This window comes from Pyxicephalus adspersus, chromosome 4 (assembly GCF_032062135.1).
Source record: "Pyxicephalus adspersus chromosome 4, UCB_Pads_2.0, whole genome shotgun sequence".
In the NCBI taxonomy this organism is placed as follows: Eukaryota; Metazoa; Chordata; class Amphibia; order Anura; family Pyxicephalidae; genus Pyxicephalus; species Pyxicephalus adspersus.
In genome coordinates, this window is record NC_092861.1 from 93,019,592 (window position 1) to 93,028,766 (window position 9,175).

The window sequence follows — 9,175 nt, forward strand, 5'->3', positions numbered from 1 at the left end:
ATAATTCAAGTGAGTCACAAGTTTACATACACTTTAACTGTGCCTTTAAGCAGCTTGGAAACTTCAGAAAATAATGTCAAGTCTTTAGACAGTGTCTGATAGTCAATTTGCCTAACTGGGGTCAAAATGTAAATGTATTAGGGTGTACCATCAAATTAACTGCCTGACATAATGGGTAAAAAAATAAAGAAATCTTGTTCATCCTTAGGAACAATTTCTAGTTTGCACTAAAGGTTCCATCTATATAAGCAATAATACACAAGTATAAACACAGCCACTATACTGGTCAGGATATACATACAAATAGTAAGTATGTATAAAAATGTATGCACGTACAAAGTGCAAATCTGTCCCAGAAGAAATGTGAAGATGCTGGAAGAAAGTTGGCAAAATATCCTCAGTAAAACTAATTTCTTTATTGACATGACCTGAAATGCTGGTCATCAAGGAAGAAGGGGGGACCGAGATCTTACTTCCTAGAGATATGTCCTTTAGTCTGATGAAAGATTGAACTGTTTGGTCACAATGACCATGGTTTAAAGCACAAAAAGGGGTGAGGCTTGCTAGCCAAAGAATGCTATCCCAACCACCAAGCTCGAGGGTGACAGCATCATGCTTTGAGGGTGCAGGAGGGACTGGTGCACTTAACATATTAGATGATATAATGTCGAAGGAACATTATGTAGTCTTTAGCAACACCAGAAGAAGTTGAAGCTCACTTGCAAATACGTCTTCCAGATGGACAACAACCCCAAGCACACCTCCAAATTTGGGCCAAAATGGCCTAAGAACAACAAAGTCATACTTTTGAACATGGCCCCCGTAAATCCCTGACCTCTATAAATCCCTGATCTAAAATAAAAGTTTGTGGCAGAACTAAAAATGCATGTGTGAGAAAGGAGGACTTCAAACTTGTCTGGAAAGAGTCTAAATTCCAGCAACTTTTTGTTAAACAATTTGAGTCCAATGCTAGCAAATATAAAACATGTATGCTTGTGACCCACTAACTGTAATATAGTAAATTTAAAGTAAAATTTTTAATGTGTGAACATTGTTGGAAAAAAAAAATACTTTTGCTTCACACCAGGGGTGTCAAACTCAAATACAGAGAGGGCCAAAATTAAAAACTTAGACAAAGTCGCGGACCAACCTTGAAATTTATTGAAAAAATTAAGGAAATTTTCCCTTCTCATTAGATATAAACTCTTTTCATATGGAAACAAAGAGGTTTTGCTTCACATTCAATCTGGAACAAGCTTATAATAGAAAAAGAGGCATAAAAAATGTTTTTTAAATTTTATTTAGGAAAAAATCTTATGCCTCTTTATCTATTTTGTTATCTATTTTTGCCTTCTGAGTTCAATTTCAATGGTGACCTTTTTGCACAGGCCAACAATAATAATACCAATATTCTTCTTTGAAAATCCAACCATTCAAGTCCATGCCTTGAAGTAGCAAGGAAAAATACAACTAAGGGGGAGTGCTGGAAATGCCAGACACGCAATGCGGAGCTAAATCTTATTGCGTGGCCTGCTGCTGAAACTCCCTCTTCTTTGAAATAGCACCTACTAAAATTCCCAGGATTATTTGCGTCTATAAAACAGACCAATGCGGGGCCACGCATAGGCAGAGAGCCCGCTGGTCTATAGGCGCAAGTGATGCCGGGTATTGTAGTAGCGGCGCTATTTCAATGCAGTAGCGGGCCAGCTGCAGTTCATATTTGGATTCGGCCGGGCCAGTTTCACACCCCCTGCTCTACACAAAATGCAATGGATATCAAATATTACACCAAATAAAATGCTGTTAAGACTTTACCCCAAGTGTACATAAACTTCTCATTTCAACTGTAAGTTTCTTTCCAACCTTACTAAAGTGTAGCTAAAATTTTAAAGTCCCTTAAATGCTGTTCAAAGCCGTGTATCAATAAATACACCGTGATACAAACAGAACCTCTACAACAAAGCCTCTGCAAGCCCTTTTGGGATTAGGGAACCTTTAAATGTCCTATAACCTATACACTAAAGATAGTTTGTGTATAAATAAAGGGGACTCTCTGTGCTAAGTGATAGTTAGAGGAGGAATACAAATTAGAAAATAATGGGACAGATAGGTAAATAGGGGAACAAAAAAAAACAAAAAAAAATGACAATTGTTCCTATGTTGCACGAAAAAAAATAGTGATGTTTTTCTTTATATTAGAATCTAGATACGAATATAAAGAGTATGATGCTACTAAGTATGGTATAAACCCCTCCGATGAATAGGTGAAATAGACATTAACCTAAACCTTTGTCATTAAACAGTTGAAAGCAGGGGTGTAGTGTGGCAGGCACGGTTGGGAGCACCCTGCTTTTTTTTTTACAAAGAAGTCCTTGGTGGTCCGTGGCTCTGGCCAGTCCGCCCCTCAGGAGTTCAGGAGAAGGACCCCGCTAGGGGGGCACACTGGCCAGAGCCACATACCACGTTCCCTGTATTGATCGCAGGCTTTGGGCGAGTTGTCTCCCTAAATACAACCCGCCCACTCTCCCATCGCAGGCTTAGACCTGCGATGGGAGATGGGTGGGGTCTGGTATCATGACGTCAGTCTGGGGGAAGTGCCTTCCCATTTGAGTGACAGGCAGGGGTGTAGAGGGGCAGTAGAGACGGTGGCAATTGAAGGTCAAGGGTAAAACCTACCAACACAAGGGATTAGGGGTTTAAAACAGTTTGGAAGAATGTGAGGCTGCATGTATAAAGTGAGCCTAGGATCAAAAAAGGCTCTACAGGGATTAAACACCTCTAAAGACAAAACATATTGATAAATATTACACTAGGGGCATTTAAAATACATTGTCAGTAATCCCAAAAGTTAACTCTGTATGATAATTGCCATTTGAATAAAACAGTATAAAAGCTGAATGAAGTTAACACCAAAATTTTCTCACAGACCTCTGCTTGGTGACCGCTGTATTAAAGAATTGCTTAGGTGGTAATTGACAAGGCTAAAGGGGTGTGGATGGGCTGTTTTTTTTATTGTTTTTTTTTACATAAAACAAATATAAACACGACAATACAGATATGAAATCAATATTCAAAAAACTAAACTTGTAGATAACGTAGATGAACAAGAGCAGTCTAAACAAAGTATATGTCCATATCCAGAAGTAGCAAGTGCTACATTCAAATAATGTAGAGTCCAAAATAAGTAACAGAATCCCATACAGTATTGCTAGAAACAAACAAAAATACAGTAATCACAGAACAAATATTTACAGTAACAGAAATAGGAAAGAAAAAGGAGGGAAAGGGGGGGGATGGGGCAATAGTGGTTGGAATATTCCAGGTTCAAGTATTCAAAACAGCTCTCCAAACCTGTAACTGAGAGTAATAAATGTCCCAGAGTTCCCAAATCAGTTCAAAGTTGTCCACTTTGTTTTGAAGAAAAGCTGTAAGATATTCTATCAGTCAGACATCTTGGATACGAATATATTAATCCTCACTGAGGGCGGCAAATTAGATTTCCATCTGACTGAAATCAGGGTGTCAGACGCTACTAAAATATGGGTAGCAAGTGTACCGGCTAGTTTGGGGAGACCCATGAAGGGCAGCGCCAATAATAAAAAAAAATAATAAAAAATGATAATCGGATCTAGTCAAATCTGTTGTTGGGGCACGTCTGTGAGCAGCTTGTTAACACGTCCCAATAACTCTGAAAAATGGGACAGTACCAAAAAATATTTTCCAGGGTTCCCTCTGGGTACCATTTTCGTGAGAAAATGGGGTCCACAGAGGGAAACAGTCTGTGCAATACATCTGGCTTATGGTACCATCTAAATATGATTTTATATAACTTTTCTTTGTACAATGTACAAATTGAGTTTTTTGTGTTGCTTCCCAAATATCTGACCACTCATCATTATCCAAAGTACGGCCTAAGATAGATTCCCAGGTACTCATATATGCAAATTTGCTAGCAGTCCTTTGTATGGACCTGTGAAGGAGGCGGTAGATTGAAGAAGTAAGACCTTTAGTATGGGGACCATCCATACATATTCTTTCAAATTAGGTGACTTCTCTGAATCTGGGTGTCAGTGTGAGGGAGAGGGCATAATGTCTATTCTGTAGGTATGCAAAGAAAGAAGTTTGCGGGAGTTCAAATTTAGTCTAAATTTCTGAGAAAGAGAACAATTTTTTTTCCAATGGATGCAGGATTTTCCTTAGATGGAATAGCTCCTTGTCCCTTATGCTTATCCCTCCTGGTAAGAGTATCAGGCATCAAAGAATTAAAAAATGCAAAATGCCCTTTCGGGGGGGGGGGGGGGGGGGAACATAAGGAAGAGGTACAAGAAAGGGGAGAAAGCTAAACAAAAAATAAAATAAAACGTACAGTGAACCAACCTGAATCAGTCGCCTATTAGTGACTAATTGGTGTTTGTCACCCACTGGTCCCCAAGGGTCCCTAGGGACCATTGGGGAACAACAGTACCTGGTGGGCATACCAACACTGCCAGGGGGATCGAGGAGTCCCAGGAACCACTACCAAATAACTAATACAACATCATAAATCAAGTTAAGCAGCACCGGTGGCCAGGCAGCAAAGAAGCCCCAAGGGGAGGTCCCCCACCACAACCAGTAAAACCAAACCCGGTGCAGGACCCTCCGAGGAGTCGTAGGGCAAGTAAAATTTAGGATATATCCAAAAAGGGAGTACTATGCATCACTGGACACAGGCATTACAAAAGTCAGAATGCAATCGTGAGATCAGCATTGATTTCTAGTATATCAATGTTAAACTAAGCAAAACATTATGATAAGGTAATAGCAAGGTGAGAACAGCACCAGTCTCTGAAATAATTGGCACAAATGCCTGAGATATCGCAATCAAGGTACATCCAAAAGACAGATTATGCTGTAGTAAATATAGGTAATATAGCGGTTATGGTGCAGTCAATACAACATCCCTGAGACATACAGCATCAATACAGTATAGGCAATATGACGGTTGTAGTGCAATCAAAAAGGAAAAACCAGCGACAAACTTAAACATATTAATGTAAAAGGAGCCAAGGCATGAAAGTACTCTGGAGCAAACAGCACAAATACAGTAAGCACAGAAAAGGATATGAGGACTAGATCAAATCAATGCTGTCCACTGTCCTGAGGGAGTGGAGGCAAAGGGGAATACCGGACCCTGCGTCTAAAATTTTTCCTGGACGTGGCCATCTGCCAAGGTGGGAGAGAGGGCAAGGGTTCCTCAGGTTCGCATCCTGGAAGCTTAGATATAGCAATTCCCAAATCCCGTCAAAAAGCTGGCAAGTCCTCCCTGTAGCGCAGGACAGCTGATGTCCCATTATGGAGTGCTGTCAGGCTGAACTGAGAGTCCCATCTGTAAAGAATGCAGCAAGCGTCTTGAAATAGCTGCAGGGGAGCCCCATCAGACTCTAGATTGCACATATTTCTTGCAGCAGGCATGATTGCATCTTTCAATGTTACATCAGCAAGATGACATAAAAAATCTGGCAGCCTCGTGGCCAAGGTAGGTTGCCTCGAGGCTCTATAGGCCATGAAAATCCAGATCTCTTGTGAAGAAGGGCGCCCCAGGAGGCTATTAAAAAAGGCCTGCAACACTAGCTTCAAATCTGAATCTTGGGTAGCCTCAGGTAAACCATGGATTCTGATGTTATTTCTGCAACCCCTATTATCCAAATCTTCCAGGAGGTATAAAGGTCCCTGATTTTCAAGTGATAGTCCCTGGATCTGTTATTATGGGCTTCAATATCCCCTCTGGCCTGTTGTAAATTCTCACCCATACTTCCACTCTCCCAGCTGTAAATCCGTACATAGAACCCCAATTTCAGAGCAAAGGGTTGCTTGCACATCTGTTATTAGTTGCTAAAAGTCAGCCTTGGTGGGCAGCATGTGAAAATATTGCTGCCATGAAGAGCTCAAATCTTCCACTATGTGCCCGGGCCCTTGCTTGTGGGGTTTAGAGGGGCCTACGGCTCCATGAGACCCAGCAGAGCATCTCTCTATGAATGAACCATGGAGTGTCAGTCTGAACCCAGCTTGTATAGTGAGGCCAACAGGCAGGCTGGGCGGGGACTGGATGAGCAGGTGCAGATAAATCAGCAGGAAAGGTTCGGTGATGCCTCCAATTTCAGAGCCTGAACAGAGCAGCTGAAGCCACGTAAGGGAACCCACTGCTGCTGATCTGATATATATCTGGTAAACAACAAGTACCAGATCAGCTGTGCTGCTAATCTGTGACAGAACCAAATACTCGTTATGTTTTTTTAAGTTTGTTTAGGACATTTAGAACACAAGGATACAAATCACTATAAAGTATATAGGAAGCTATGGCCAGATTTGTAGTTTTTCCCTGTCTAGGTCTACTGTTTCTACACAGTTCTATATACTGTGCATTTTTATAGATTGCTTTTAGAAAAAAAGGATGCTTTTTTAGTAGCAAAGAATATAAGTGGCTATTACAGTTTAAAACGGAATGACACCAGAGATCCAGGGAAGGCCTGATTGCCTCCAGGATCAGGAAGGAATTAAAACCATGTGTGTAAGGCTTGTTTTTGACTTCCTCTAGATCAACCATGTAAATAGGGTTTTGTCTGGAAATGGCATTTTTCTTGTTTATTTCCCTAGTGGTTGATTTTGGTGGCTTTATGTCTTTTTTCTCAACCTGACCTACTATGTAAAAGGATAAGTCTTCATTGACAAATAAGGGACACAGAGATTGGAGAAGCAGAGGCTGGAAAAGTCTGCCCAGCCCACCTTAAAGTACACCTAAAAGCTACTAATAATGAAAACAAATTCATTTGCTGGGAGATCTTCTGGAAGTTCTAGTTTGCTAGAAGTTCTAGTTGCTAGGTTCTAGGTGTACATACCCAAAGTAGTGTACTTCTACCAGGAAACTGCACAGGAAACAGTAATTAAAACCCACACTGGCACACTGTATATAGCTGCAGACTAGAACCCTTATTAGGCTGTACCCTCTTTTTAATAAGGCCAGCAGTAATATTTGAAGAAAGAGCTGAGGGTAACCATATAAATGGAAACATATCTTTCTTTAAAATGTATCATGAATTCTTCAATTAATATATCAGGCCCTAATGCATAATTCTGTCAGTGAAAGATAAGAGCCTTTCTATGAGTTGAGTGATTTAAATCAGTTTTAATTAAATCAATCTCAGAGCTGAGCTCTGCTATTAAACAGCATTGATTTGTCATGTCCTCAGCACTTCTGTTCTCTACAAATACAAATTTCTTTCCCATGCCCATTAAAAAACAAAAAAAAAAAAAAGGCATTTCTTGGGGGCCCGTTTTAAATTAAGATTTGGACTGCATGTGCACTAAGAAATTGCAGAGATCTTCCTACATGTGATTAGATTGAATGAGTTTGACAAATAAGCTACAAATATATTTCAGATTTGACCATTTTTTAAAGGTCTTTAACAATAGTTTGAAGAATGGTATGATACTGTTTCACAACAGATAGTATTAGGTTTGTTTTGCAGACATGGGTAGATAAGAAACCTATATATTTGCTAAACTTGGAAAGGAGATTTGAATTGGATAACCAATACGATTATGAAATTTATGGTGAGGTAATATATATACAGAATATTACTTGACCAGAGAATATCAACCAGAGAATATTTTACTTCATATTTTCTTGCAGCTATATTCATTGTATTTCAACATTTGAGGTTGTGAATAATCACAACAATAAATAATTCTAAATTAGGCCAAAGCTTTTTAAAGCTAAGAAAAGATCCAGGTGATTCAATGAACTAAGCTAGCCCACGCTTCCTAACACTTCAACAGAGGTACTGTTTCAGAGATTGATTGTCATCTCAGTCTGCCCATTTATTTCCAGATGAAAACCTTAGAAGGACAAAGAAATACCCAGATGTGCATAGAACAAATGCCAGAACAGAGACAAACTGCACCATTCTATCAGAGACTACATTGTCAGGGATTCCGTGCAAACTGAAGACATCATCAACAAAAAAAAAGTGATAATCCTTTGGCAGACAGCAATTTGTAAAGGGGTACAAAATGTGCCAAAGGGGTACAAAACCTGTCTACCACTACCCAAACTACTGTGCATCTTCTGGAGACAGACAACAGATCCACTATAGTCAATGGCAATATGGCACCAGGGTTTGTAAGGAACAGGCAATGGCTGGAAGGTTACAGCCAGAGCCATGCAAGGAGTTTTACTACACGCACAGGTTGTCAAAATTTTGCTCCACAGGAGAGAAGACAGAAAATGAAAGCATATTGATGTAAGCACTGTGGATTTCCACAGTATTGAGACAAAATTGCCTCTACCCCAAGCTCAGACACATCAACCTCCACAAAAAAGGGTTGCTGGCTATTGGATAGTACAAGTAAACGAGTGGATAAAAAGGCCTCTTTCAGTTTTTTTTTTTAATTTTATACTAAAAACCCTTTTATAGAAGTTGGAAAACCTAGGAACCTCTAAAGGGCTTTCAAGTTGAAGACAATAAAAATAGCAGTAACCTTGGCTGGGTCCATTGTTAGGCCTTAACAAACAATGTAAGCCAAGAAAGGAACTTGAAACTCAAAAACACATTTTTTTCCAGCTTAGCATACATTCTTAACATGAGGGCCACCTTAACATGAGCATGATGCTGATTGAAAGACAACAAAAATAACTTGTCAGAAAATCACCTAAATAGATGACAGCAAACTTTCCTAAAAAAACACAAAATATGTAATTTACAAAGTCTTGGAAGATGGCATTGCACAGATTGAATTGCATAACCACATATTCATAATGCCCACCCCTGGTTATACATGCAATCTTGCATTCATCCCCCTGCCAAATTGTGATAGGGTTCTAGGCTCTCCTATTTGGAAAATACTTTGGTTCCCATACTGCAAGGGAGAATCATACAACCAATACACATAATAGCTCAGGTAAAATAATTACTTGAATTCCAACAGAGCACCACTATCTAGGAATTCCTGGCAGCATACAATTGAAGATTTCCAGGCAATCTCAACAGGTAATAGAATACAATCAGATTTTTAAAGAAAGTATCTGTTTACATAGGTGGGTTTCCCTGGACCCACCTTGGCACTGAAGTTCTCCAGACTTCTTCACAATGTAGGGCTTTCATACCTTCTCCTCAATCTCCCTGTAGATGACAGCTTA